The sequence below is a fragment of the Panthera onca genome, chromosome D2, assembly GCF_046562875.1.
Source record: "Panthera onca isolate mPanOnc1 chromosome D2, mPanOnc1 haplotype 2, whole genome shotgun sequence".
NCBI lineage: Eukaryota > Metazoa > Chordata > Mammalia > Carnivora > Felidae > Panthera > Panthera onca.
Window position 1 is genome coordinate 63,546,927 of NC_138349.1, and position 27,798 is coordinate 63,574,724.

The window sequence follows — 27,798 nt, forward strand, 5'->3', positions numbered from 1 at the left end:
CTAACTGGGTATCAGGTGAGGAGATTATAGGCTCAAAGTCCCTTTTATATTGATTGGTGGTGGCAGTCCCACCCTGTACAAAATATTCCTATGTATACTGGAGTTTGAGAATCCCTGAGTGTGTTAGGTAGATGTGAGCATTGGAAGGAATGGCCTGAGGCAAAGATCCAAGTCCTTGAAGGGAAATGACAGAGACAGAAGCTGGAGGCAAGGGCCTGATAAATAAACTACAGATTAGAAGTGGGGGGCAGGGCACAACATCCTGACTTTGTGGCTTCCCAGACCTCAGGGCTGACTGATCAAGAGCCACAGGTGAGAAGCCTCTTCCACCTCTGCCCCAGAGTAACCCCTAGATTCATTTCAGTGTATTTGCATTGCAGGAATAGCCCACTCCTTGGACAAAGGCTGCCTTGATGGTTTTGATACAAATCTTGAAGAAGCAAAAACCCCTCCTCCATACCTATGGGAGGAGCTCCCCCAAAGGACTGGAGGCAGCCTCCTTTAGAGACCACTGTACTGTAGGTCACAGCTCCTCCTAGACCAAGGCTAGGCAATAATAGCCAACCCCAAACAGCCCTGGGTGGGTTCTACCTCTTGGAACCTGCACTCCACACTCTACCGCCTTGAGAGTGTACCTTTGCTTTAATAAACTGCTTTGTGCTTGTGGCTTTCCTTCTGGATGTCTTTATTTGAGCATGGATCCCTTATAAATCGTCGGGTGGGGAATCCAAAGAGACCTCCATTCACACAGAGCAGACTCTACCACCAGTAAGAGAAGGAACGTGAAGTCTATTTTCAAATGTCTAAAATCCTGAGTAGTGAAAAGAAGATGGTGTTTGCCTGCAAAATTTGCACCATTCTGAATCAATACACCTTAATAGATGTTGATTGGTTTGCTTATTAAAGGAGAGAATTCAGGTATTTTATGCAGGGATTACATTCTAATTTAATTTCTGTAAGTTTCCCCCTTTTCTTTTGTGTTCTGTAGCTTTACTATGAATGGATTTATTATTTTCTCTTTAATCCTGTTTGGTACTTGTAGAGACTATTCAACTCCAGGAGTATCTTTCTTCAATTCTGGGAAATTTTATAGCCAGTTTCTAATTTAATCAGGGCTGATGTGACTTTATTTCAGGAAACTATCTTTATTGAGCACCTATTTGGCAGGCACTGCATTTACTGGAATGGGGTACGGTGGGCATGGATAAATCTCTGGGTGCCAAAGGGGAAATTCTCTGAGTGGAACTGTGGTATAATAAGAAAGATATTTGGTCTTTGTCCCTGGTTCTGGGCCCAGAGTTCCTAAAACGCTTGGGACTTCCTAAGTGATCTGAGAGTGTCTTTTGTTATTCATATACACCCTATATCACACACTTGAGTTCCTGCTAATGAGGTGACATGAGGTGGGGGCCCCCTAGATAGCCTCAATGAGGCTAGTCACAAGAAAGACCAAATGAGTCGAGGCCTGGAGATTAATCTATGAAAATTCTTAAACAAGATTTGATGAGCTTCCAGGTTGGTGAACACGTAGGGGTGCTGGAAGGAGTGGAACAGTTGGAGAGGGCCTGGAAGCTCCATGCCCCTGCCCCCCGTACCTTGTGCTATGCATCTTGCTATGCCTTTTATAATAAACCAGTAAACACAAGTAGTGTTTCTCTAAATCATAGCAAAGTATCAAACTTGAGGAGGGGGTCATGGGAACCCTGATTTATAGCTGGTCAGTCAGAAATACAGGTGACAACCTGCACTTGAGATTGGCATCTAAAGTGAGGGCACACTTGTGGGACTGAGCCCTTAACCAATAGGATCTCATGCTCTCTCCAGGTAGATAGTGTCAGAATTGAGTTAATTTTGTAAGTCACCTGGTCAGTCTCTGCCAGGAATTGGAGAACTGTTTAGTGTGAGGAAAATGCCTACATATATGGTGACCAGAAGTGAAGTGCTTGGAGTTGAGTGTAGTGAGTAAAGGAGAACAGAAGAGTTTTCCTCTCACAGGAACGTTGGAAGGAAAAGCAAGGCAGGGCATCCCAGCTAAGTCCTTCTCTGAAGAGGTGGATAGAGTTAGCTCATGTGCATTGCAAAAATATCCAAAGGTCTTTCTTTCTTCAGGCAAGATCTTACTCAGGAGTCCAACATGTGAAACAGTGGCTTTCCTCTTTCTCCTCTGCCTGTGGTAGCCCTCAAATTCCAGAACACCCCTGGAGCAGTGACAGACTCGGCTAACTCTGCCAGCTCTTCTACTGTTCGGTTTGTGGCCCGCATGTGACAGGATGCCCTGTGGAGACACTGACTGACTTTTAAAGAATCTGACCTTCCACAGTGCAAAAGTATATTTGTCTTGAGGCCTATATCATAGTCCTGAAGAGTCAGCTCTAGAAGAATCTGTTATGCAGATGAGATTGTGTCATTGGAGGAAAACTTGGGTCTCTCTCTGGGTGGAGGAGATAGTAGGGTCTAAGCTTAGAGGCATAAGCTTTGGATGACAGAAAAGATTTGCAGGCAATGACTTGAATTGTTTGACTTTGAATTTTTAATATGAAATAGGAAGACTTTTGGTGGGGCATGTCCTCAGTTTATTACAAGTTCTACCATTCCCAACTGCCTTGCACCTGGCTGGATTCACATATTTATGGTGCCTGCTTGGCCCTTTTGGCATCCATGTTCATAGACCCCTGGCCTACATAGAAAGACAGCACTGACTCTGGATTATCTAAACCAATGAGGCAAAGAATCCTCCCCACACATTCCATTTTCTCTTTGAACAATATTCTCTGATTTGTACTCCTTTCTTTCAACCCCACCATCAAAACAATCTCTATTATCCCTATTAGTGTTATTTATACCTCTCTTAGAGCATAAGACCGTCTACATCATACTACCATTTTGTATATTACTGTTTTGTATATTACTGTTACTCATTAAGCCATATCTCTACAGACACTTGGACAGTGTCATGTCTTCATAAAGTGCCCAATAATTATTCTTTGACTTGTTCTCAGTTTGAATCAGCTCTGCCCACCATGGTATCTAGAACAGAACCATTGTCACAGACTCTAATGCTGTTACCTCCTACCTCAATTGATATGGCCTCTCCCAAGGGCTGTTTGGGTACAGGGTTGAGGACAAGACCAAGAGCAGATGACACATATGAGATGATATTTGCTTAAAATGTAAATGTAAAAAATGTAATGTAAAATGAATGAAATGTAATATAAAAATAATGGTGCAGAATGTAACGGATTTTTATTTTTAAAAGAGAAATGGACTTCCTCTTTGCTGCTGATGGATTGAGAGGAGGAGAACATGAGAATGAGCACTTACATACGGAAACCAATTGCTTGCTCCACCCCTCCAGTCTCTTATGGGCTCTGATGGGTTGCCGGTTATTATAACAATATCCAATCCCTCTACCCAGATGGTGGCTCTACCTCCATCCCAGATCATTTTGGAACAGTAGGCAAGGCTCAGTAGTGCTTCTCCAGCTATGAAATGGGAAGAAGGGAAGAAGGGTATCACCATGATGAATGGAGCTAGTGTGTAGAACGAATTGATCATAGCAAAACCACAAGCAGTGCTATGCTACATTCATTTAAATAAAGAGAGCCGACATATTTTCCCAGGCTGGAAACAGAAATTGCATTAATGTGCTGTTAATTACAATCAAGACTATATCACTTTGACTTTTTATTCAGTTCATATTTTTGTTATTCCATATTAAAAATCATATACTTCTTTGCATTTCCCTAAATATTTTAATTGGTACATTTTAGTCTGAATGTGTGTACATTCTGTTACCTCCCATCTGGGTGTAATTTTCCATAGTCTCCCCTGACGATCTGCATTTTCTCCTTCAAGTCCTTCCTCTAAACCCACTTCTGTGGATCTTGCCTTCACATTATGCCATTAAAATCTCCAGCTGGAAGGAAGTGCCTCTGAATGGAGTCCAAGAGAAGAAACAAAGAAAATGGAAACCAGATGCCATTTAAGTCATCCCCGTGTGAGTCATCATTTTCTCCTGGAAAGTGTCTATCTTAATGATGTGCATCTCTCTTCAGTCTGAAGCCCACCAGACAGAAGCCCTACCTCTTAACCTATATGTGTTTTAGCCATCCTCAGTAGACCTAGATATTCTGAATATTATTGGCATACAGTAAATTTATACATAGTCCTAGTAATAGATATTTGCTAGATTTTAGATCCAACATAAGACAGTCATTTCCTTCATGGGTCATTTACCCACTCTTATTCCAGGTTCCTTGTAATTCTCTCTTACCAACTACCCTCAGGACTTGAAGTGAAAGCTCTAGTTTGATAAGGCATGGCTTAGAATTGTTTAGCATTAAAAACAAACAATAACAACAACCCTTTAACCTCCAGAGATTAGAATCAATTGATTTTCATATGCACCTCTTCCTGCTTTTAAACGCCAACTTAATCTGATTTCTGTGTAATATATATTATCCCTGAAGTCGAAATCCGAATCGTTTATTCATTAGGGTAGCAAAACAAACAAGCAAAAACCCGATTAATTTTATTTAAAAGAAAAAAAAAGCAAAAGGAAGTTCTTATTTTCCCAGGGTGACTTTGACAAACAACTTTTAAGACTCTCACAGAACAGTATCCAATTAAGCCAGTGGCAAAATTGGCAAGGTACAATTTTGTTTTAAAAATTCTATCTATCTATCTATCTATCTATCTATCTATCTATCTATCTACAATATTATATATGTATATATGTGTGTATGTTCAAGACTAGCACATGCATTTATCTATACTCTTTCAAAATTTTGCTGAAGAATCAGCAAAGGGAACAAATTGATAACCATGCTAAAGATAAAAAGAGGACTGTCAGCAGAGATTTGATAATTTTCTGTAAGATGGAAAGGAAGTGAATAGGACTGATGGAAGAAGCAGAACAGAGGAAGCAGCATCCCAGATTTACTCAGGAGAGGTCTGTAGAAAGGATAGAAATATTCTTTCCAAAGAAGCCTTGGGAAATCTCCACACTGGGCATCAATACATTCAGAGCTCAGGATTGGAAAAAAAGCCCAAATCAAGGTTGCTCAGAGAGCAGCTGTACCATTTGGCCTTTCTCATTCTTTTTCACCTTTTCCATGCATGCAAATAGGCTGCTGGCAAGAGAAGATCTGGAATCTTCATCCACTCCCTGGGATCTCCCTTATTAAGAAAATAAGATTGCTGGGGTGCCTGGGTGGCTTGGTCACTTAGGTGTCTGACTCTTGATTTTGGCTCAGGTCTCAGTCTCAAGGTCATGAGGTCTGGCCCTGTGTCAGGCTTGGTGCTGAGTTTTGGAGCCTGCTTGGGATTCTCTCTCTCCCTCTGTCTCTGCCCTCCCCAGTTCTTGGTCTCTCTTTCAAAAAAAAAAAAAAAAGAAAGAAAGAAAAAGAAAAAGAAAAAGAAAAAGAAAAAGGAAAAAAGAAAGAAGATTGCTACCTGGGCAGAACTAAGACTCTGCAGGATTTTGTGTTCCACAGGGAAGCCCTCTGTTTTTGGTGGTGTGAGAGGCAAAAGAACACCATTTGTACAATTCTTATGCTAACACCCCTAAAGGAAAGTTTGTCAGTTGACACCACCAGCCATGTGCACAGTCTCCACTTTTAGAGATATGCAGTTGGAGGAAACATGCCTAGCCAGTGGCAGAGAACTTCACTACCCACACCCAGCCACCTTTATTAACTACTGAGTCTTTCCTCCATAAATAGAAACAAATACCTTGTATGATCAAGGTGATAGAAGTGGGAGATGTGGGCTTAAAGCAAACTCATGAGTATGATGTCAAGTGATACTATCTAAAACCAAAGGCTCAAGAAACAGAGTTTATAATATTGTTTAAAGTTATAATCATTGTGGTCTGCCATCCATTTCCTCTTCCTGTGGCCAATAGAACTGTGATCTTGGTTTGAGGTAGCCATTCTTCTTCCACTCTTAGTCCACATGTTTTGGGTGAATCTGAATGTAACCTCTACCCCCAGGATGGAATACAGACCTAGACTTAGACCAAAGTCTATGATCCACGCCCTTGGCCACCATCACTAGTATTGAAATGAGCAAGCTAAGTGCATCTGCTTTTAAATATTCACACCTTCTTTCTCACTTCTATGGGAAGAGTATATGTCCCCATTCTATTGATTTGGGGTGAGGTCATGTGACTTTGTTTAGCTAATGGGATGTAGTTATGTAGCTAGTCTTGTGCTCCTGGGCTTCTGTCATCACCATGAGGGCATGCTTGGTGTAGGTCACCTGTCCCAGGAAAAACATGAGAGATACACGGAGCATCCCTGAGCTATCCCAGCCCAGAGCTATGAGCAGTTTCACCCAAGATTAGCAGAAACCTCTCAGCCACGTCCAGCCAACCTGGGCCCACCTGATCTCAGCCAACCCACAGATACATGAGTTAAAGAAATGCTATGTTGTACAACACAGAGAGTCTGTGTGTGTGTGCACGTGTGTGTGTGTGTGTGTGTGTGTGTGTGTATGTGCATGCGCTTAGCATTATTTTGGCCACTGTTAAATATCACAACAGTAAAGGCACATGAATTCTTTCCTGCTAGTCTAGAATCTAAGAAGTTATGAAGCTACAGCCCTTGCAGCTGTGGCCACCACATAGGATTCAAAAATGAAGCTTACAGGCCAAGGAGAACTAAGCTGGAATCAAGTCTTACTCACATTGAGCTCTGAATTCAGCCTTCATAATGTCAGTTCAACCTCTAATCTTAGAGTTTATATGAACCCATAAATCCCCCTTCATTATTAAAATCAGATTTATTTGGCTTTTTTCCCCACTTGCAATCAGAAGACTCTTATCTGATACCAAAGCATATAGATAAACAGTGGAAAAACTAAAATAATTAACAAAAGTTAGGAGGAGAGAAGGATGTGCAGGAGGGGCCCACAAACAAAATCCTCATCTTGCATGGTATAGTCAATCCAATGTTTAATTAAAAAAATATAAACAGAGGTGTATTTTGTGAACTTAGAAGAGATGAGCATGGGAAGGGTGCCTGGGTGGCTCAGTCTGTTAAATGCCCAAACCTTGATTTTTGCTCAGTTCATGATTTCACAGTTCATGAGATCAAGCCCCACTTCAGGTTCCTCGCTGACAGTGTGGAGCCTGCTTGGGATTCTCTCCCTGTCTCTCTGTTTCTTCCCCACTCATTATCTCTCTCTCTCTCTCTCTCTCTGTCTCAAAATAAACATGTAAAAAAGGAGAGAGATGAGCATGGGAAGGGACTAAAATCGGAAATAAACAAAAGTAGTTATCCATGACTGCTAGTCAGAGTGCGACAAAGATATGGGGTGTCCATTTTTTAAATCTTATATAGATCTGTGCTGCCCAATGAACAAGCTACTAGCCACGGTGGCTATTCGCAGTTAAGTTAATTAAAATTAAATGAAATGTAGAATTCAGTTCCTCATAAAAGTAGTGGCATTTCCGGCCACCACGCATATCTGGTGGTTACCTATTGGACAGTACAGAATAGAATATTTTTATCATTGCAGAAAGTTCAGTTGGACAATGCTATAGTAGAATGTCACATGTCACTGTGTAAAATCAATCAGTCAAACAACAGAAGTTTAGCTCTATGACTCATTACTGTACCACAGGGCTTTAAGGTTACAGGCCCTGGACATAAACTGCTTGGATTCAAATCCCAACTCTGACACTTGGGTAAGTTACTGATTATAGAACCCTGGGCAAGTTACTGAACTTTCTATAAGTTAATTCTGTTACTTGTAAGTGGCAAAAAAAAAAAAAATAACAAGAAAAAAAACAAACCCAGACATACCTTACAGCGTAATTGTGAGAGTTAAATAAACTAAATATATAATAAGCTATTATATATGTTGTCCTTCTAAGAGTACCGAGCACTTGGTAAGCATTAACTGATTATTTTTTATTTGTTATCCTCCTGTAAGTTAGATTTTATTTTACCAAATGTGCATATTTTAAATAAACTATATGTGTATAGATGAGATTTAGAGATCAGTATTTACATATAATATGTAATATTTTGCATTTTGTATGTGACCTATATACATTTACCTATCTCAGCTCCAGTTCATGGGCTCTAAATGCTTTCATTTTCTCCTTTATACATTTCTATATTTTCCAAATATTTATACTCATCATGTGTTGTCTTTATCATCAGAAAAAACGAAGTTTTTATTTTTAAAGATACCAACATATTTTGAAATGAATAACGTGCTACATCCGGATCATTTGCCTTTGCTGATTTGGTCCACAGAGGCCCATTATATAATCTCTGTCATTAATCAATCAGGGCTTCGTGACCTGTTTCATGGACTATTACAACATCCTCCTGGCTGGTCCCATCTCCATGGCCAGCCCTGCGCCAGCTTCCCGGTCTCTCTCCACAGCGCTGCCAGAGCAATCCTTCCACAGCATAACACTTATAACACTCTCCTGCTTAAAATTTGTGAGTGTTTATTCAACCTTTACAAGTGAAGTGCCCAGTCCATGACATGACCCACCAGAGCCTCCCCATGTTGATCTTGCCTGCCTTTCCAGTCTCCTACCATGGACATCCAAGTCCCCACCCACAGGCTGAAGAGTGAACACTCTTCTGCTGCACCTTTTCCATCTAGGAAAGTTCCATTTATTCTGCAAGATTCACCTAACACTGCCTTCTATGAAGGTTTCCTAGTCTTCCAAAGCAAAATAAAGCTCCCACTTCAACTGGTACCTCTGACTTACAGCCTGTTCTGTGGAACAGCAATCACTTGTTTACATTCTCCACTCACCCCCATTATGTGCTCCTTGCCAGCGTGGTATCTCTTGCCCTCCTATGAGCAGTCCAGAAACTGGCCCCACATAGTACTCAATAAACAATTGTTGCTCAGATACATGCAGGAAGAACTCATTTTATTATTTAAAAAATTTTTTCATTTTATTTATTTTAGAGAGAGAGAACACACAAGTAGGGGAGAGAGCAGAGGGAGAGAAAGAGAATCCCATGCAGGTTCCATGCTCAGTGTGGAGTTCCATGCAGGGCTTGATCCAGGACTCTGATATCAAGAGTCTGACACTCAACTGGCTGAGCCACCCAGGTGCCCCCAGAGGAAATAATTTTAAAATGACTTTTATTGTTTTACTAAAACAAGGGTTCATGGTGGAAAAATTAGAAAATTCAAGATAAATCAAATGCAGAAAATGTAAAGTACACATAATGTCACCTCTCAGTAACTTTTAACACCTTCATCCATTCCATTTGCTGCTTTAGAGGCTCTCAAACTTTCTTGGTTCGTGGCACTCTTAGTGGTTCGGTAGTATTTTTCTGGTACTTTAAACCCATACAAATTATGTTTATTATGTAGTTAGGTCCAAACAATTTAATAGTAGAGTTCACAAACTGAGGGTTCATCAAGGGGAGGTAGGTGGGGGATGGCTAGAGGGGAGATGGGTATTAAGGAGGGCACCTGTTGTGATGAACACTATGTGTTGTATGTAAGTGATGAATCACTGAAACCAGTATTGCACTATATGTTAACTAACTAGAATTTAAATTAAAAAAAGTAGTAGTTCACAGTGTCCAGAAGTGTTGCTTGTGTTCCTCTTGAAAATTTAAAATATCCTGTGGGGCCCCTGAGTTCCCTACAGTGTCCCAGGATGGCTTGGCACACAGTTTAGGAACCACGGGTCTACACTTTCTGAAAGGGTCTTTTAAAACAAAATATATTGTTATACTATACAAACTGTTTTGTTAACCTGTTATTTTTAGTTAATAATTAGTAAAAAATAATTTTCCTCTTGGTAATTGCTTATCTAACAATATCTAATATTTGATAAATATTTATTTTGTTTCTTATGAGGGAGGTATAATACTATACCATTATCTTCATAAAGAACTGAGGCACAGAGAATTTAAGAAACTTGTCCCATGCGCCACAGCTAGTAAGTGGTCTAACTAGGTTGTCAACCCAAAAAAGCTGGATTCTAGAATCCCTACTCTTAACTACCTTCCTCTAATGTTTTTTAACGTTCACAGCATCATTTTAATGGGAAACTCAAGATGCAATGGTATTCTGTATTCTATATTATAATTTACATATTTATACTATATTGTACTTTACCAAATCCCAAATATTAGACATTTAAGTTGTTTCCAAGTTTCTACTGCTCTCAAAAACCTAGAGTTGCACATCTTTGTAACTGAATCAATCCCTGCATGCTTTTATGTTTATTCCCTTGGGGAAAAATTTCTAGAAGTAGAATTACTTTGTCAAAGAGTATGCACACTCCAAGGTTTTGGGTACATATCATCAAATTATTCTACTGGAGAAGTTGGATAAATATCTATTCCACTCTGTCTTTCTCATCCTCAAGAATACTGAGTATTTTCATTCTTTAAAAAAATTACCAATAAATTAAGGGAAAAAAGTTGTAGCTTATTGTTTTGTTAATTTGTACTACTTGACGTTTAAGGAGAGTGAGCATTTTTATCTTTTTTTTTCTTAAGTTTATTTATTTTGAGAGAGACAGAGATGGCGCAAGTGGAGGAGGAGCAGAGAGAGAAAGAGAGAATCTCAAGCAGGTTCCATGCTGTCAGCACAAAGCCTGATGAGGGCCTCGAACCCATGAAGCTGGGAGATTATGACCTGAGCCAAAACCAAGAGTCAGGCGCTTAACCTACTGAGCCACTCAGGCATCCTGAGCATTTTTATCTTAATAACCAGAATTTATTTTTTTATATTAGAAGAAAGAGGCAAAGCCTCAGAAGCAGCAAGACAGCTGCAACATGGTTGGAAAAGCCCCTTACTGGACCTGTCTAGGGTCTATTCACATTCAACTCAAACTACCCCACAACCCACACCCCATGTTGCCCTGGTGATGAGAATGTAACATGTGGTCTACATTATCCAAGATGGCGTTCCTTCTGCATTCCAGTCTGCCTACGGCAGGAAAATACTCTACTCTTAGAACCACTGCCACAACAAAGAATCATAAAGAGAATGGTAGACAAGGATTTAGGGGATGTTGGGCCAGTCATGCTATGACCACAGGAGAATCATTTATCATTTTTTAGTTTCAACTTGTCTCCTAAAATGACCAGTGCTTCTCAAACTTTTCACAGAAATAGTCCAAATATACCAGAGAGTGAAAATTCATTCCTAGGATTACTACCTGGGATGTTTCCACCCAAAAGGACTCATTGTAGATGTGAAGTTTTTCTCTTCTTTAAAATTCAAACCCAAACTGCCTTCTCTTCTATAAGATATTGGTGTTTTTCACAGGTAAGCATGGTTTGCTCATTTGTTCTCTTTGTTGTTGTTGTTGTTTCTCAAATAGAAGTGGTGCTCTTGGGGAGATATGCTGTAATTTTATACGTAGCTTTAAGGACACTGACACATTGCTACATACTCTGCTTTGAGAATTCTCTCCAAGATTCCTTCAACGTTGGTCAACGTAAGATTCTGGAGAACAAGATCTGCTTCATAGTTAACAGTAAAAGGCAAGTTCATTATTCTGGACGATAGTTAATTTTCCTAAAAGGGTGAGCATTTTTCCTTCCCATCAAGTTCCTTGATCCTTGACACAGAGATGATCCTTCTAGTCAGCCTGGACCATAACTGACCATTGTCAAATACGCTGCTAAGTTAGGTCCATATGCTAAAATCACTACTACTACTAATATGTCCACCTTCATCCTAAAAGCAACACACAGCTGTCTCATATAACTTTCTTCTTTCTATGCTGAATGCGTTTCGTGATAGAAGTAATGTGGTGCAGTAATGGAGAAACAGCGTTCCTGGCATAGAAAAATCTAGGCTGACATCTTAGATCTTGGGCAAATCACACTTCCCTGAAACTTTTATCATCTGTTAGTTTCAACTAGTCTATTAAAATGACCAGTACTTCTCAAGCTGCACTGACAAAATATTACCTGACAGATGTGTGTGGTGAGGAACATATAAACAACCTTAGGGCTACTCTTATTTTTAAATATCCACCCTTAATCCATGATGAAGGAAAGATTACTTAGGCATGACAGTCCTTCAGTTTGGAATGCTGGTCATTGGGAATTACCTACTAGCTCTAGGAAGATGTAACGCTCTGCTGGGTGCTGCTGCGGACCTGCCTGTACAAGTGCTCACCAGACACCGGTGAAACCCTCTTGGAAACAATGATGGGCATTGTTGAGCTGGGTGGGGCGAGAAGAGGAACGTTGGTAACTACCAATGAACCTTGGCCAAGCCCCCATGTGGCAAGAAAAGCCGTTTCTCCTGTGATTCCATTTTCTGACTAGAAAGTAACGCTAAACTGTAAGATTTAACACCCCTGAGGCATCAAAGCCTCCAGGCTGTTAAGGAGCAGGCAGCAGAGGCCTCCTAGGGTCAGGGGCAATGAAGGGCGGAGGCCCTGCACCAGCTTCCACCTTTCTGCGGCTCACCCTCGCAGCCCACTGAGCAAGACGCGTCAGGGAGGAGTACAAGCCAAGCTTCGTCTCGCCGCCAAGCCAGGAGGACCCTTGCGGCTAAATGAGACAAGCTATTATCTAGCAGCTCAAATTGAGCAACCCCAGGGAGGAGGCAAGCACAGGCGGAGACCACAAGCAAAACAAGGGCAAGAAACCCGGTAAGTGCACCAGTAGCTGCCACAGCAGGCGAGGAAGGGAGCCTCAGCACCCACAGCACAGGAAACCGGAAATTAAGGGCGCACTGGAAAAAGAAATGGCCGCGCCTCCTCCTGGGTCTTCCTCGGATGGGCACGCGCAGTGTCGTTTGCCCAATCCGCAGCCACAGTTTTCCTGGCACTTTCTGTGCAGAGGCTTCACTTGGCGTAAGGGTGGATGGAGTTTGTAGGTCTAAAAGCGGGGTAGTGAGAATCACTCCTGGGTTGGAGGAAACAATGAGCAAATCTCCAGATTTGATGACTTCACCCTTGATCTCCAAATACTGGTTTGTTTTAGAAAAGGCTCTTGAATCAGCCGCATGCAATAAATATAGAAAAATGAACCTTATATCATGGGAGTGTGTGTATCTCCTAAGGTAGAACAAGTTGCCCATATTCGTTTTATTTACCAAGAACTATGTCCAGAAAATGTTCATTGAAGCCCAAGTCACACATATTAAAATTAATTTCTCCAAACACCATGTCAGCTGGTCATCTGCTACTAGTTTTTTTTATTTGTTTACTTCCTTCTTGAGGTGTTTTTGTTTGTTTTCATTGTTTTGTTTCTTTGTTTTTCCTTCTAGCTTCATTCAGAGAGGTAAAGAGTGGCAGAATAGACTAGTGATTAACAGCACAGCCTCTGATGTCAAATACCCAGCTCCACCCTACAGGGCAGAATTTGCCAAGCTCGGTATAAAATGAAAGTGCAGGGCTCTTTGTGTACAAATTATTAAGTACCTCAAGACAGTGATCTCTAAGCACTAAACCAAATATAGGACTTTTCTGACCACAAGGTCAGTGTGACTCCCTAGGTCTGCACCCATGAAGCCAGCCCTGCTGTCCCATGCTAACCGTGTGACTTGGAAATGTTGCCCTCCAAAGCCTCAGTCTTCTTATCTTTAAATTAGAGACAGTAGTAGTGCTTATAACACAAGAGTGGTGGAATGATATTTTATGTTAAATCAGATGATGTTTGTTAAGTGCTTTGTACAGTGCCCAGCATATGGCAACTATTTAAACATTATCAGCTATTGCTCTCACCAATGCCCTGCTAATATAATATGCTTAAGTACCTCAATTAAAACAACGAGATCCCACTACACACTTATTAGAATGGACAAATTCTGGAACACTGACAACACCACATGCTCACAAGAATGTGGAGCAACAGGAACTCTCATTCATTGCTGGTGGCAATGCAGAAAGGTATAGCCACTTTGAAGACCAGTTTGGTGGTTTCTTGCAAGACTAAACATACTCTTACCATACAATCCGGCAGAGCCAGCAATCACACTCCTTGGTATTTACCCAAAGGAGCTGAAAATTTATGTATATACAAAAACCCGTACACGCACATGGATGTTTATAGCAGCTTTATTTATAGCTGCCAAAATTTGGAAGTGACCAAGATGCCCTTCAGTAAGTCAATAGGTAAATAAAATGCACTACATCCAAACAATGGAACATTATAGAATGCTAAAAAGAAACCAGCTATCAAGCCATAAAAAGAAATGGAGGAAACTTAAATGCATATTGCAAAGTGAAAGAAAGCAATCTGAAAGGCTGTATGCTTCACGATTGCAACAACATGACATTCTGGAAAAGGCAAAACTATGGAGACAGTAAAAAGATCCGTGGTTGCCAGAGTTGCAGGGTGGAGAGAGGAATGAATAGAGGTGGAACACAGAGGATTCCTAGGGCAAGTGGAAAGACTCTGTGTAATATCATAGTGATGGATACATTCATTATACATTTGTCCACGTCCACCACATGCACAAGACCAAGAATGAACCCTAATGTAAACTATGGACTTTGGGTGATTATGACCCATCAGTTCAGGGAGTATGTGGGAAATCTCTGCACCTTCCTTTCAATTTTGCTGTGAAACTAAAACTGTTCTAAAAAAAATAAAGTCTGGGAAAAAATAAAGAACCTCAAAATCCAAACAAAACGAGGAATTGGGACAATAATCGGGTAACGGAGGACAATCACCACTAGACTCTTTCTTTTTAAATTTGTTTTAATGTTTATTTTTGAGAGAGTGAATGAGCACGTGTGAGCGGGGGAGGGGCAGGGAGCGAGAGGGAAACAGAATCCCAAGCAGGCTCCCTGCTGTCATGGGGCTCAAACCCACCAATCCGTGAGATGATAACCTGAGCTGAAGTCAGACACTCAACCGAGCCATCCAAGCACCTCATCACTACACTCTTTTCTCTGTTTTTCTTTAAATTATCTGAACAAGTAAGGTTTAATATAAGTTACCCAAATAATTACTTTAATTATTCCCATTCACTTTGGCATGAGTAGATCTGGTCAGATAAAATGTAATTGGAAGTTATAAAAATATACAGTAAAGGTCACATATTTGACATAAAACGAATCGAGCTAAAACTCACACAAAAGAGTTAAGGAACCTAGAAACTCTGGAGATCAAAGAGCTAATTTCAGTAGACAATGCAAAATAAGAAGGTGCTAGTGACAATTTGGGGATGACCGTCATTTGCTGTCACTTTGGACAGACATCAGAAATAAAAACCTGTAAAAAATTCTGTTCTTTAAAAAAAAAGTTGGAGGTCAAGGAGGAAACGGTTTTAATTAAACTTTTATATTATGAAATATTCCAATGATACAGAAAAGTGTATAATGAATTAAGCACTAAAAATGTACTCATCTCATAGCTTTATCGAATCTTGTCTTTATATATTTGCTTGAGATTTTAGGATTTTTTTTTTAATTTTTTTTAACGTTTATTTATTTTTGAGACAGAGAGAGACAGAGCATGAGGGTCAGAGAGAGAGGGAGACACAGAATCTGAAATAGGCTCCAGGCTCTGAGCTGTCAGCACAGAGCCCCACGCGGGGCTCGAACTCACGGACCGCGAGATCATGACCTGAGCCGAAGTCGGCTGCTTAACCGACTGAGCCACCCAGGCGCCCCGAGATTTTAGGATTTTTATTGTAAATTACAAAACACAAAAAACAAAACCCCTACAAAGTGAATTCATACTTTAATAAAAGAGGAAGGCACATGTAGCCTCCATTCAGGTAAAGAAAAAGAACTTGGGCACCTACCCTCCATGGACACTTTTCCATCCACAAGCCCTTCCCTTCCCCACCAAAGTAACCACTTTTCTGACCTATATAGAACTCACCAAAGACAGACTTTTTATTTTGGTTTGAGACAAAGAGAGAAAGAGGAATAAACTCTGACCATAGAATACCAAAATAACACAACTGATAAATAGTATCATATGTATGAACCAAAATCCAAAAAAAATCAAAATTTCTCTTGGGCAATAAAATACTTCCTTTACTCCCCCTCGGATGATTGAGAGTCTTTGTCTTTTTTCCCTTCTCTCACACATGGACTCAACATTTTCCAGATCGGACCCATTTTGGCATTTTGCAACCTATTCTACCTCTAACAGTGAAAACATACTGCCTCTGTTTCTGTAATTATTTAGCTAAAGCCACAAAAACTGGGTATTGCTCAAAGTTAGAAAAAAAATAATTAGCAAGTATGTTAGGGTCTTGTTTCTAAGGGTCCTTACTTCTATCAGTAACTGTACTTTCAATATTAAGGTTAAGATATGTCACGTTTTGCTTTTATTTTTATGTTAGAGTCTGCTTTGAATAAAGCTGCTAGTGCCTACGCATAATGTTCTCTTATCCCCACATAGGATGGAGCCACAGCCAGAACCCAGGTGAGGCCAATGCTTTCAATTTACTAGATCTACAGTCCCTTAGATTTATGAGAAACCTTAGACCTTCTTAACCTCTCCCAACTTGGGGTGCTGATACCTGCAATAGACACGTAATACCCTCCTTAAAATTAATGGTTTAGGGCGCCTCGGTTGAGCATGCGACTTCGGCTCGGGTCATGATCTCGCAGTTTGTGAGTTCAAGCCCCGCGACTCGCTCTGTGCTGACAGCTTGCTCAGAACCTGGAGCCTGCTTCAGATTCTGTCTCCCTTTGTCTCTGCCCCTCCCCTGCTCACACTCTGTCTCTGTCTCTCTCAAAAATAAATAAACATTAAAAATGAAGAATTTATTTAAAAAAGTAAAAATAAATAAAATTAATGGTTCACACACACACACATATCAAATATTAGTCAGGACTAAATGTAAGTAAAAGAAAAACAACTTAAAATAGGCTAGTATGAGAATTTATGGGCTCATGTAACCAAACTGCAAAAAAAAAGGGTAGAAATGACTACAATACTTTCAAAATTATTTTTGTCTCTTAGCTCTGCCTCCACATTGATATGTCAGCTTTCTTATCTCCAGCTGGCTTTCAGAATCCTCAGCTAGAGTCATAATTGCCCCACTCTGGGCTCACATCTTGGAGCCTCACCTTCCAAAAGGGAAAGAAGCTTTCTCTCTACTCCTCCACTCCTGTGAAAATAAATCTTGAAGGTACATATTTTTCAAAAAAAAAACTCTGCAAATATTAAAATATGTGCATTTCATTGTATATGATTTTTATGTCAAAAGGAAAACCCACTGTAAATAAACACTAAACCCTATTTGAATGCATCCTAAAACTCTTACATCAAAATGTACTAATAATGTCTGTGATGTACTTGGAAATGCACCAACAATAATTTGAATTAATAGCTGGATATAAGGATAGATAGATAATAAATCAAATGTAGTAAGATGCTAAATGATAGAGTTGAGGTGGTGGGTGTTTACGATAAAATTCTTTTAGAACTTGTTTGAGAATTTTCATAATGAAGCGTTGGGTGCGGGGAGATACATCCTGAGGAAGGACTCTGGTTAGACCAGCTTGGGTGCCCCTCCCAGCCGCAACCCAAAGTGGAGTGTGAGACACAGACTGCTCGGTTTAAGTCAACTACCTACCATTCAACCCTCCGCTGTGGCCAGCAGTGCACTGTTGCAGCTCTGTCCAGGACGTACAATAGAACAGGGAGTAGAAGGATGAGAACTTGTGGAAGGAAAGTCATTCCCCGCAAAGAAAGGGTTATGGCACAGACATGGCTACTGGGGCACATCACAAGGCAGGCAGCCACCCCAATTGGACACCCTGAGAGTCTTCAGAACAATAGTCTTTGCACAATGACCACATGTCTCCTTGACATTCACAAAACAAAAACTAGTCACAGAAGACCTGACTTTTCTTAGCTGGTGACTTTTAATGACATGCCACAAGGCGTTGGAGAAATTAACAGACCATACCAAAGAGTATAAGTGACTGGTATTTCAGAGCAAAGACATACTGGTCTAAGGAAAAGCTACCTTTCACCATTTGCTAGACATTAGTTTAAAGCCAAATCAGCTTATATCATTCAGCATCTGGCTCCTGTAAAGGCCAGATCTACATTAAAAGAACATTGAAACAAGGGTCCTCAATCTGGAGCCTACAGGTATTTGGCTCGGTTAGGTTAGGTGTGAAGAAAAGAAAGGTTAGCCCTTTTCCTCCCAGCCAAAGGAGTACTCAAGGAGCTGCTTTTTAGGGTCAACTTATTAATTTATGTTTTTGTGCTACATTATTAAAAGGCCTAAATTTTTCCTTGACTCTCTCTCTTTCCTGCTGTCCAACTTTTGGAGGTTGGATTTTATCAGGAATTTTAATAGTCAGCAATAGGAGGTAATACACCCTTGCCTAGAAAATTCAAAACACATTTGCATAGTTTTTAATGGACAGGAACATGAGGTCGAGTTTGTTAAATGAAGCCGTGTGTCCTCAAGTTGGCTGAGAATGGACACACGTAAGCCAAGGCCATCTCGGCATTTTTGTCTTTTCTGTGTGATTTAGGAGCATCGTCCCTGCTCCCCTGCGCTCCCTTCACTGCCACCTCCCACACATCAAACCCAGTAACTTGGGTTGCTTGCTCAGACCAGGCCAGAGCAGGAGAAGAAGAGTTCCAGATCCAGCCAGGCCCTCCACCCAGGCTGGTGTGGAAGCTCGGAAGTGTACAAAATGACCAGCAATTAGGGAGTTGGCTGCACTGGCTTGTTTGAATGACTCTTCCCCCGCTGGAGTTTATGGCCATTAATTTTCGCAAACTCTACAGCAGCCATTTTCAAATTTTATCATGATTTTAAAAATCCCTAGAAACTCTATATCTGAAACTGTTGCTATGTTTCCTTCTGTCTCATCCTCCAGAGTTATAAATGTAAATTTAAGTAACAGTAATGATAACAGCGTCAGCCACCACTTATATAGAACTTATACACCAGGTACTACACTACTCCCTTTACATATAGTAGCTCATTTAATCTCCCCAGTAACCGAGTGATGTTGTTTCTATTACTATGTCCATTCTACAGATGGAAAGATTGAGGCATACAAAAGTTACGCAGCTTGGCCCAAGTCACATGGATAGGAAGTGGCAGAACTATGATTCAGAGCCAGGGACGTACTTTTAACTACTATTGCTATGAAATTAAAGAAATCAGAGAAATTGAAAAGGTAAGGCTCTTGCCCAAGATCACACAGAAGCAGAGACTGGAAATCTGAATTTGTTACTCAAAATTCTGTGTCCTGTTCTTGCATGGAACAAATAGAAAGGTTTGACTTCTGAGGAATTTCTCATAAAGAAGGGACAGAGGAGAGAGCCACACCAGAGTGTATTAACCTGGGTTTTCAATTCTGTACCAACAGTTTGGCTAATGGTCACAAACTATGTCTATATAAATGCAAACTGTTTAAAAAGGACCAAGTGACTTAGCCAAATCTGCTCAACCCCAATCTATAAAGGTATCTGTGAGGTAGGGACTGAAAGATGCTGGATCTCTTTGTCCCATCCCATTATTTACCCAGATGGAGACCTTACCATGGTGTGATGGGAGCCAATGAAAGACAGGAAATAATGAGATTAGCAAAATATATTGCAGACATCTACTTTGAAACAGTGGTTCTCAACTAAGAATTTTACATGTCTGATTCTTTTTTATAGCAAAAATGTTCCAACATACACAAAAGCAGAGAAAATGGTATAACGAGCCCCATGTATCCATCAGCCAACTTGAACAATTATCACTATTTTGCTATTCTTGCCTCATGGATTTCTTTCAAAATAGAAATTGTTAAGGCTCCACTCCAGGAGGGTCTGGAATGTATCTTTCAAGGAGCTGCCAGGTTGGAATAGCCTAAACTCCGGTCCTGGGCCTGGGGCCACACCTGCCTAAGGAAGGTAAGAAGGCTTCCCCAGTGCTGAGGGCATGGGGCTCCATGACTCAGAGAAGAGACCCAAACATCAGAGGTTTATCCGTCAAACAGGCAGGAAGGAATTCATTCCAGATGATTTGAATGAAGAGGCTGTAATGATAGGACAGAGGTGAGAGCAGGGATAAGAAAAAATTAGGGAGGTTGAGGTGCCCAGAGACCATCAGATGACCAGACGCCATCATCAGTCCTAGAGCACAGGGCCCAGGGGAGGACACAGAGTCCTCAGAGCCTATTGAGAGCTGGAGCGCTAGGTTAGGGGCTGCTTGGCAAGAGCTGTAATGTGGAGTAATTAGACACAGCTACTTCTAGAGACACGCTTCAGAAGCACAGGGTTTGGAAGATCTACATTGATCTCGCTCTCTTCCCACCCTCTTACCTGGGCCCCTCACTGGCCAGAGTGAACTGCACATCAGGGGGCAAGGTGGGAGATGTACCTGCAGAGACCAGCCCCCTGGAGCCAAAAGCAGGGCAGAGAAAGGCAGAGAACACATCCAGGAAGCAGAACAAGGTGAGAAATGGGAGCAGAGAATAATCAGTCAAGAGAACAATCATTCTTTCCAAATTCTGAAGTAAGAGAAAGTAGTTGACTCTTCCTGGAGTGAGTTTGATGTTTCCAGTCATAGAAGAAGCCAAGTGTAAGAGCAGAGGGACTATCTGGTCCTTGGTATTATCAACCACAGCCCCTTTGTCATGGGTGGTATTGAGTGTGCTTTGCTGTAACAGCCCGACCCCAAGTTCCTTCCCCTGCTCCTGCAAAGTCAAGCTGGAAGGGGGGGGCAAAAGCTCAAGGACTGTAATCATTGCCTATTTATGTTGTCACTGTGGAGAAACCTGGCTTACTGTTTTTGTAAGTTAACATTATTGACTGGTCAGAGGGACATTAGTTCTCAGTGAAATGTAGTTAGAGGCGATTACTTTCTGTTTACCACTTATTCTCAATTTACCAACTAAAAGGACAATGTAGGGGTTCCTATCACAGAATTTTTACGGAGCCCGTTTTCCCCTTGAAAGCTTGAAGTCTATTATTTGCATGTTGTTTAAAAGCTAGCATTTCAGTTTTCAAAGCTACAATCGCATTTATTTTTCTGGTTAAAAAGCAGAAGAAAAACAACTCCCCAGGTTGAAGTTAATCTTTTCAACTCCTTCTCCCCAAGGGATATATACATATGCAAGCTTGTACCTCTAGACTCCAGAAACATGTCAAGCAATGTAACTCCACAGATTTAGGAAACTGTTATTAAGACCAGAGTATCCCAATATGAGCAGAAAAGCCCAGGATGTAGAAATTCTGAGTAGTCTCCTTTCAAAGGGTCATTGACCAAGTGGACCGTGTCCAAAGGAAGGGGTGACCAGAATGACAATGGACTTTGAGGGGGTCTGATTGTTGTCTTCAAGTTTTTGGAGAAACAGAATAGCCAGTTATATGGTTTCAATGGGCCAGATGAGAGCCGATCATTACAGAAAAGCCACTTTGACCCCATAAGGAAGACGTTGATAACTGTCTGATTGATTCACTGCCCCAGGGTCTGGCTCAGAGCTTGACATATAAAGGGCACCCAATATTTGTTAGATGGATGGTAATCCCTGATACTGGTCAGTGGTGAAACTTGTCACTGTCAAGCTAGAGAGTTGTCACTGGGTAAAGTTTGGATGAGCATTTGTAGGGAACACTGTAGAGGGTATCCCTGAATCAGAAAATTGTATTTATTCCATTTCTGGAATTGATCAGTTCTAAAGCTATTGCTGCTAAGTTTGGCTAGGAGTTGGTTGGAGGTGAAGGGTAAGAAAGTTGTCAGGGCAGGTCCATCCTTATTCTTGGGGCCAATTAGTAGCAGAAGATAAATCACATAAATCCTTCCAATGTGGGAGATAAATATGGCCTCTAAGGACAGAGAAATAAAAATCCGATGTGATTCAGTGACAATAAATAAAAATTCTTGCCTGCAGATGTTGAATTATAATGTTATGCACGTGATACATATTTAATGTTATATACCAGTTTTATCTCAACTTTAAAAAAATGGTCCAAAGACCTTGACAGACTACTCACTGAAGAAGATATACCAATGGCAAACATTGGAGCATATGGAAAGATGCTCCACATGATATGTCCTCGGGGAATTGCAAATGAAAACAACAATTACATACCACTATTCTCCTATTAAAATGGCCAAAATCTGGAACACTGACAACACCAAATGCTCACAGGGATACAGAACAACAGGAACTCTCATTCATTGCTGGTGGCAAAGCAGAAAAAGAACAGCCACTTGGGAAAATAATCTGGTGGTTTCTTGTAAAACTAAACACACTCTTACTATACAATCCAGCAGTTCTGGCAATGGCATGTCTTGGTATTTACCCAAAGGAGATGAAAATTTATGTCTCCACAAAACTCTCCTCACAGATGTTTACAGCAGCAGTTAGGGTTCATAGTTGCCAAAAGTTGGAAGCAACCAAGATGTTCTTCAACAAATGAATGGGTAAATAAACTGTGCTACATCCAGACAATGGACTGTTATTCAGCACTAAAATGAAATGAGCCAGCAGGCCACAAAAAGACATGGAGGAGATTTATATGCATATTACAAAGTGAAAGAAGCCAGTCTGAAAGGGCTGTATACTATATGGTTCCAACTATATGGCATTCTGGAAAAGGCAAAACTATGGAGACAGTGAAAAGATCAATACTTGCCAGAGGGAGGAATGAATAGATGGAGCACAGAGGACTTTTCGGGCAGTGAAAATACTCTGTATGATACCAGAATGATGGAAATATGTCATTATATGATTGTCCAAACCTACATAATGTACAGCACCAAGTGTGAGCCATAATGTAAATGACGGACTTTGGGTGATTAGGATGTGTCAATGTAGGTACATCAGTTGTAATAAATCTACCTCTCTGGTTGTGGGGAGGGTTTATAATGAGGGGAACTACACATATGTAGACAGGGGCAGGAGGTATATGGGAAATCTCTGTACCTTCACCAACTTGTGACCTTAAAACTGCTCTAAAACAATAAAGCCTTAATTAAAATGACAAAACTATGCAGGGACTCCCCGAGAAGTCATCTGAATATTTTCATTTGGTGGAAAAGAAGAAATCAGGAGTTGAATCCACTACAGCCTATCCTGGGAGGCAGATTTCAGGAGGCAGGGCAAACAGTGAGTTTGTGAGATGTAGGCACAGGAAACCCAGGAAGATTATTTATAAGTTGATCTTTAAGCACCTGAAACAAAATTAGTCCTCCAAACCATTAAGAGTAACACAGAAGAAAATGGATCCATCATTTCAACATCAGCAATCACAGCATATGACTGTGAGTATTTCCCTCCACCCGATATACCACCAAGTGAACACCTTTAAATATCCTCCTGCTTTTGCACACAGATAATTAAAGAGTGCACTTTGATTGCTCATCTCATCTGTTCTATAGATGTGAGTCAACGTATGGGATTTACACTCTGGCTGTGGTTCATCTCTGAGCATTCAATTTAGCAGGGAAATTTTCCTTTTCTCTTTCTACTTAGGGTCCTAGTTCTTTAAATTCTATCCTTATTGGCAGGCTGTTGTCATGGAGAAAAATAACTTTAAGTAGCTCTTTGAAAAGCTTTGAGTTGCTGTTCCCTGCTATTTAAAGATCCCCCAGTAAAGTGAAAAGTACACTCTGCTTCCATATAAGGCTCTGCCACTCCAAGGCAAGAGTGTCGCTGGGGCCTGATTCCATGTGCTCATAGCAGAACATGACATGTCCTGAACATCTGGGGATCACATTTATTAAGCATGTCTACCCAGTCAGGAGGCAAAAGAAAATCAGAAATCCAAACTCTACTATCTGAAATCTTTGGCCAACCACGCTTCTGAGTCATTATGAGCTGAAGCAAATAAGACAAGCCAAATCTTATAATCACCACCTCTTTTGCCTCCCACGTGGAGCATTTGCTCTATGTGGCCTTGGAACTAATTGCCATAATCCATTTTCCCTGCCACCTCCTCGTCAATACTCAGTATCTAAAACTTTCTTCCTTTCAATTCACAAGCATTTACTAGACACTTAAGCTATGTCTAGCTCCTGGTGGGACACTGTAAGGGATACAAAAGTGTAGAATAGGGTCTCAACAAAGTAAGATTTGAGAGATAAAAAAATGCAGATAAAATAAATGAAGCACCAAACACAGTTGAAACACTAAGTGATACAGAATATTAGTGATTCCCAACTTTGTCTGATGATTGGACTCAATCATGAAGATATTTTAAAAAATGCACATTCCCAGACCCTTGCACCTGATCTACCATATCAGAAAGTCTAGGAGAATGCCTTGGAATCGGCAGGGTTCTGCCTTAAGTGCATGACTGAATCCTGTAATACTTCTAACAAGAACAGCCTCTCTGGTCCCCAAATGCCTTATTTGTAAAAGAAGTGAGGTGATCTAGATAGTTTCTGAATTCCTGCTACCTCTGACATTCTATGATTTTTTTATTTAAAGTACCAATATGTATGATTTAGATAATAATCAATGTGAAAAGTCAAAAAGGCTTCAGGGACAATGAGAGACTAGAAAAAGACAATTCCAACGAGTGCTTGAAGGCTATAAGCAGGGACGTTAGAATCAGACAGTCTTGGATTTGAATCTAGTTCTGCCACATACTGGCTGGATGACCTTAGCCAAGTAATTTAACCCCTTGGTGATCCATTTCTTATGTATTAAAATGGGGATAATAGTACTACCTACCTCCTTGAGTCATAATAAGAATTCGAAGAAACAATATGTATAAAGCACATACTAACTGCTCAGTGGTTATTATGAGCACTGTTCTCATTATTGGTGAAGAGAAAAGAATAAGGAATTCCAGTTGGAGCAGAAGATATTGGGCAAATGCATATTTTCTTTAAGGTACAAGGCACGTGGAACAAGGGGAAGAAACTGGCTTGACTCTATTGGAGGGAGAGAGAGAAGTTTGGCGGGGAGTTAGATGACCCAGTTTGTTGTGCAAACTTGATTAATAAAACTTGATTAAATAAGACCTCTTCACTCCCCCCAAACAGATACTTCCTCAGTGGCCTGAATCCACATGCTACTAAAACAGATCCCTCAACATTGGCTACTCAAGCAAGGGATTTCTCTCCTCCTGCACCAAAAGAATCCACATGGTGACTCTTTCAACAGTTGATGCCAGGGTGGATCACATACAAGAGAATCCAACTTTAGCAAAGCAGGAAAGCACAAGTCTCTGGAACCACAGCTTTCAGGGAAGTGGGCTGTGGCTGGTGTGGAGATGATTCAGACTTCCACTGGGGTCAGAAGAGCAGGGGTGTAGCCAGATTACTACTTTAGAGAGGAGTCTGTGCTCGCCATTTTGTTTGCTGTAGATATGTTCTATCCCTGTCTAGAAAGCAAGCTTGTTCTTCAGCGAACGTGTAGCCAAATCTAGTTATGCCCAGCTTCCAGGGAGGAATACATCGGAAAAACAAATTCACAGAGAAGTTGTCATGGATATTTAGGGGGTTGAGGTCCTAGAATGTTTTGTCTTCATTTCTAAGTGCCCAAGTATTTAAAAATAAATATTATTCTCCGTTTCAACTTATTTACATTTGAGACCAAGAGAATCATTTAAATGGTTTGTCCTCTTGGTTGTCAAAGAAAATGTCTTGCCCATCTAAAAAAGGGGCTTTTGGGGCACCTGGGTGGCTCAGTCGGTTAAGCATCCCACTTCAGCTCAGGTCATGATCTCATGGTTCATGAGTTTGAGTCCTGCATAGGGCTCTGCACTGATGCTATGGAACCTGCTTGGGATTCTCTCTCTCTCTCTCTCTCTCTCCTCTCTGCCCCTTCCCTGTGTTCTCTCTCTCTCTCTCTCTCTCTCTCTCTCTCTCTCTTGCTGCCTCTCAAAAATAAACTTAAAAATGTTTAAAAAAATTAAAAATACAAAAGGGTACTTTCTACTTTAAATGAAATAATGTGCCTCATCAAATAAATATGGTTTTAAAGGAATGGCTTCAGAGATTGGATCTAAGTTTGAGAGACTGCTTTATCTTTGTATCATTCATGTATTCATTCTATTATTTCCTGAGTCTCTAACATATACAAAGCCCTTTGCTAGGAAGTGGGGCAGTGATTGACAAGTGAGTAAAATAATGGATTCCCACGCCTGCTTGCAGAGATATTCTTTCTTTAGTTCTGGAGTAGGGTTCAGGACTGTGAATTTTAGCAAAGCTCTAGTTGATTCTGAATGATCAGACGAAGATCTTAGAAACACTATTATAGAAGATACAAAGATGAACAAGGGAATATTTCTGCTTTGAGGAATTTAAAATGATCTCTCATACCTTTCAAGTAATCAAATATGTTTTCCTGCTTCCAACTTTCTTCCCTCCTCTCTCCCCCAACCAATGCACCCATTGTCTGTATATTTTGTATAAGGAACAGAGCTGGCACTGGTAGAGGCATCTCCTTCTAAAAGCATGTATGTCAGAAGCTCATAATCATTAAAGTTTACCATGGCAAAGTATGCATAAGCTGCACTCCGACCCATATGCATCTTATATAACAGACATCCATGTAGGGCAATTTCCTTATCACAATTTAGCAGTCCCATAAATAAGCATATGAGATTAATTTCAAGAAGTTCATTTGGTGATAAATTTGAGAAAGTATAGGTCACAGAGGTAAAACATCTAGACCACATATATGTATTTAGCCACTACTCTGTCCTGAGCACTGGGCCGAGTTCTCAGGAGTATCAAAATTTAAAGCGAGATGATGTTTTTGAGGGATTTCAATATTCAGATTGTGTTGGCTAGGGTCTGTTTGACCCCCAGGAACAGTAGAACAAATTTAATAGTGTTGTAAATCATAAAGACATTAAATTAAATAATAAGAAGGATGCTCATTCCAGAGCTGGTGCACTAGCTCCATACTCAAGAGCACTGGGTTGGCATCCCCAAGAGTCTCTTGGGTTTCCCATTTTGTTCACCAGATGGTTCTGCAGATCCAGGCATTACATCCCTCATAATCTCATCCAAAAGAAGGACAAAGGAAAAGCCAAGGCCATGAGAGAGGCTCCACACACCCCCTTTTCCTTTGCCATGGAGAATATATATAGTTATATAATTATATAATATATCTAATATATATATATATATATATATATATATATATATATATATATAAGATACCAGTATATCTCCTCTTACATCTCTTTGGCTAGAACTGCATCATTTTTCTCATCCTTAGCTGCAAGGGAAGCTGGAAAAGGAATGGATGTTGGGTAGCCAGTCAATATCTTCTTTTAACAAAGATGAAATGATTATAAAATACTAAGAATGCAGTATTTAACCAAACTGCTCAATTACATGAGTGTTTCTGGAATAAAGAAAAAAAAAACAAAAGAATGTGCTTGGCATGCAGGAAAATTTTAAAAGAGACACAGATCCACTAAATGAAACATGAGGTGGATTCAAGGTGGAGGGTCTTTCAGGTAAGAAAAGAAATCAAGAATATCGGAAATGGCATTAAGTGACCTGTCAAGACTAGAACACATGTGCAATCTCAACAGCACCAAGCTCACAGTACAGTCTTACCAATATTTATATCAGAATCAAGATCATTTTCTTATTTTCCATGCTAGGTAACTTTAACTTCAAATGAATGATATTTTTTATTTGATGTGTGTGTGTGTGTGTGATATTTCCCAAGAAGTGCTCCAACTATTCAGACAAAATGGATGCCAGTTAGCCGGTTATGTCACAGAAGTTTCCATTCTGAAGTGCAGAATGGAAAGAGACAGGCATATTCTTTCCAGCTGATGCCTCTCTCTCTCTCTCTTTTTAATGTTTATTTATGTTTTGAGAGAGAGAGAGACAGACAGAGTACGAGCAGGGGAGGAGCAGAGAGAGAGGGAAACACAGAATCCGAAACAGTCTCCAGGCTCTGGGCTGTCAGCACAG

The 27,798-nt window shown here is 40.5% G+C and overlaps 1 long non-coding RNA gene across 1 annotated transcript; it reads left to right on the forward strand.

Annotated features, from left to right (window-relative positions):
* Window positions 1-12,276: 12,276 nt before the first annotated feature.
* On the forward strand, window positions 12,277-25,383 carry LOC144613232 (uncharacterized). The gene is made up of 4 exons (XR_013550627.2): window positions 12,277-12,616; window positions 18,946-19,087; window positions 19,575-19,811; window positions 24,898-25,383. It is a non-coding gene; the product is annotated as an uncharacterized LOC144613232 (long non-coding RNA).
* Window positions 25,384-27,798: the final 2,415 nt, after the last annotated feature.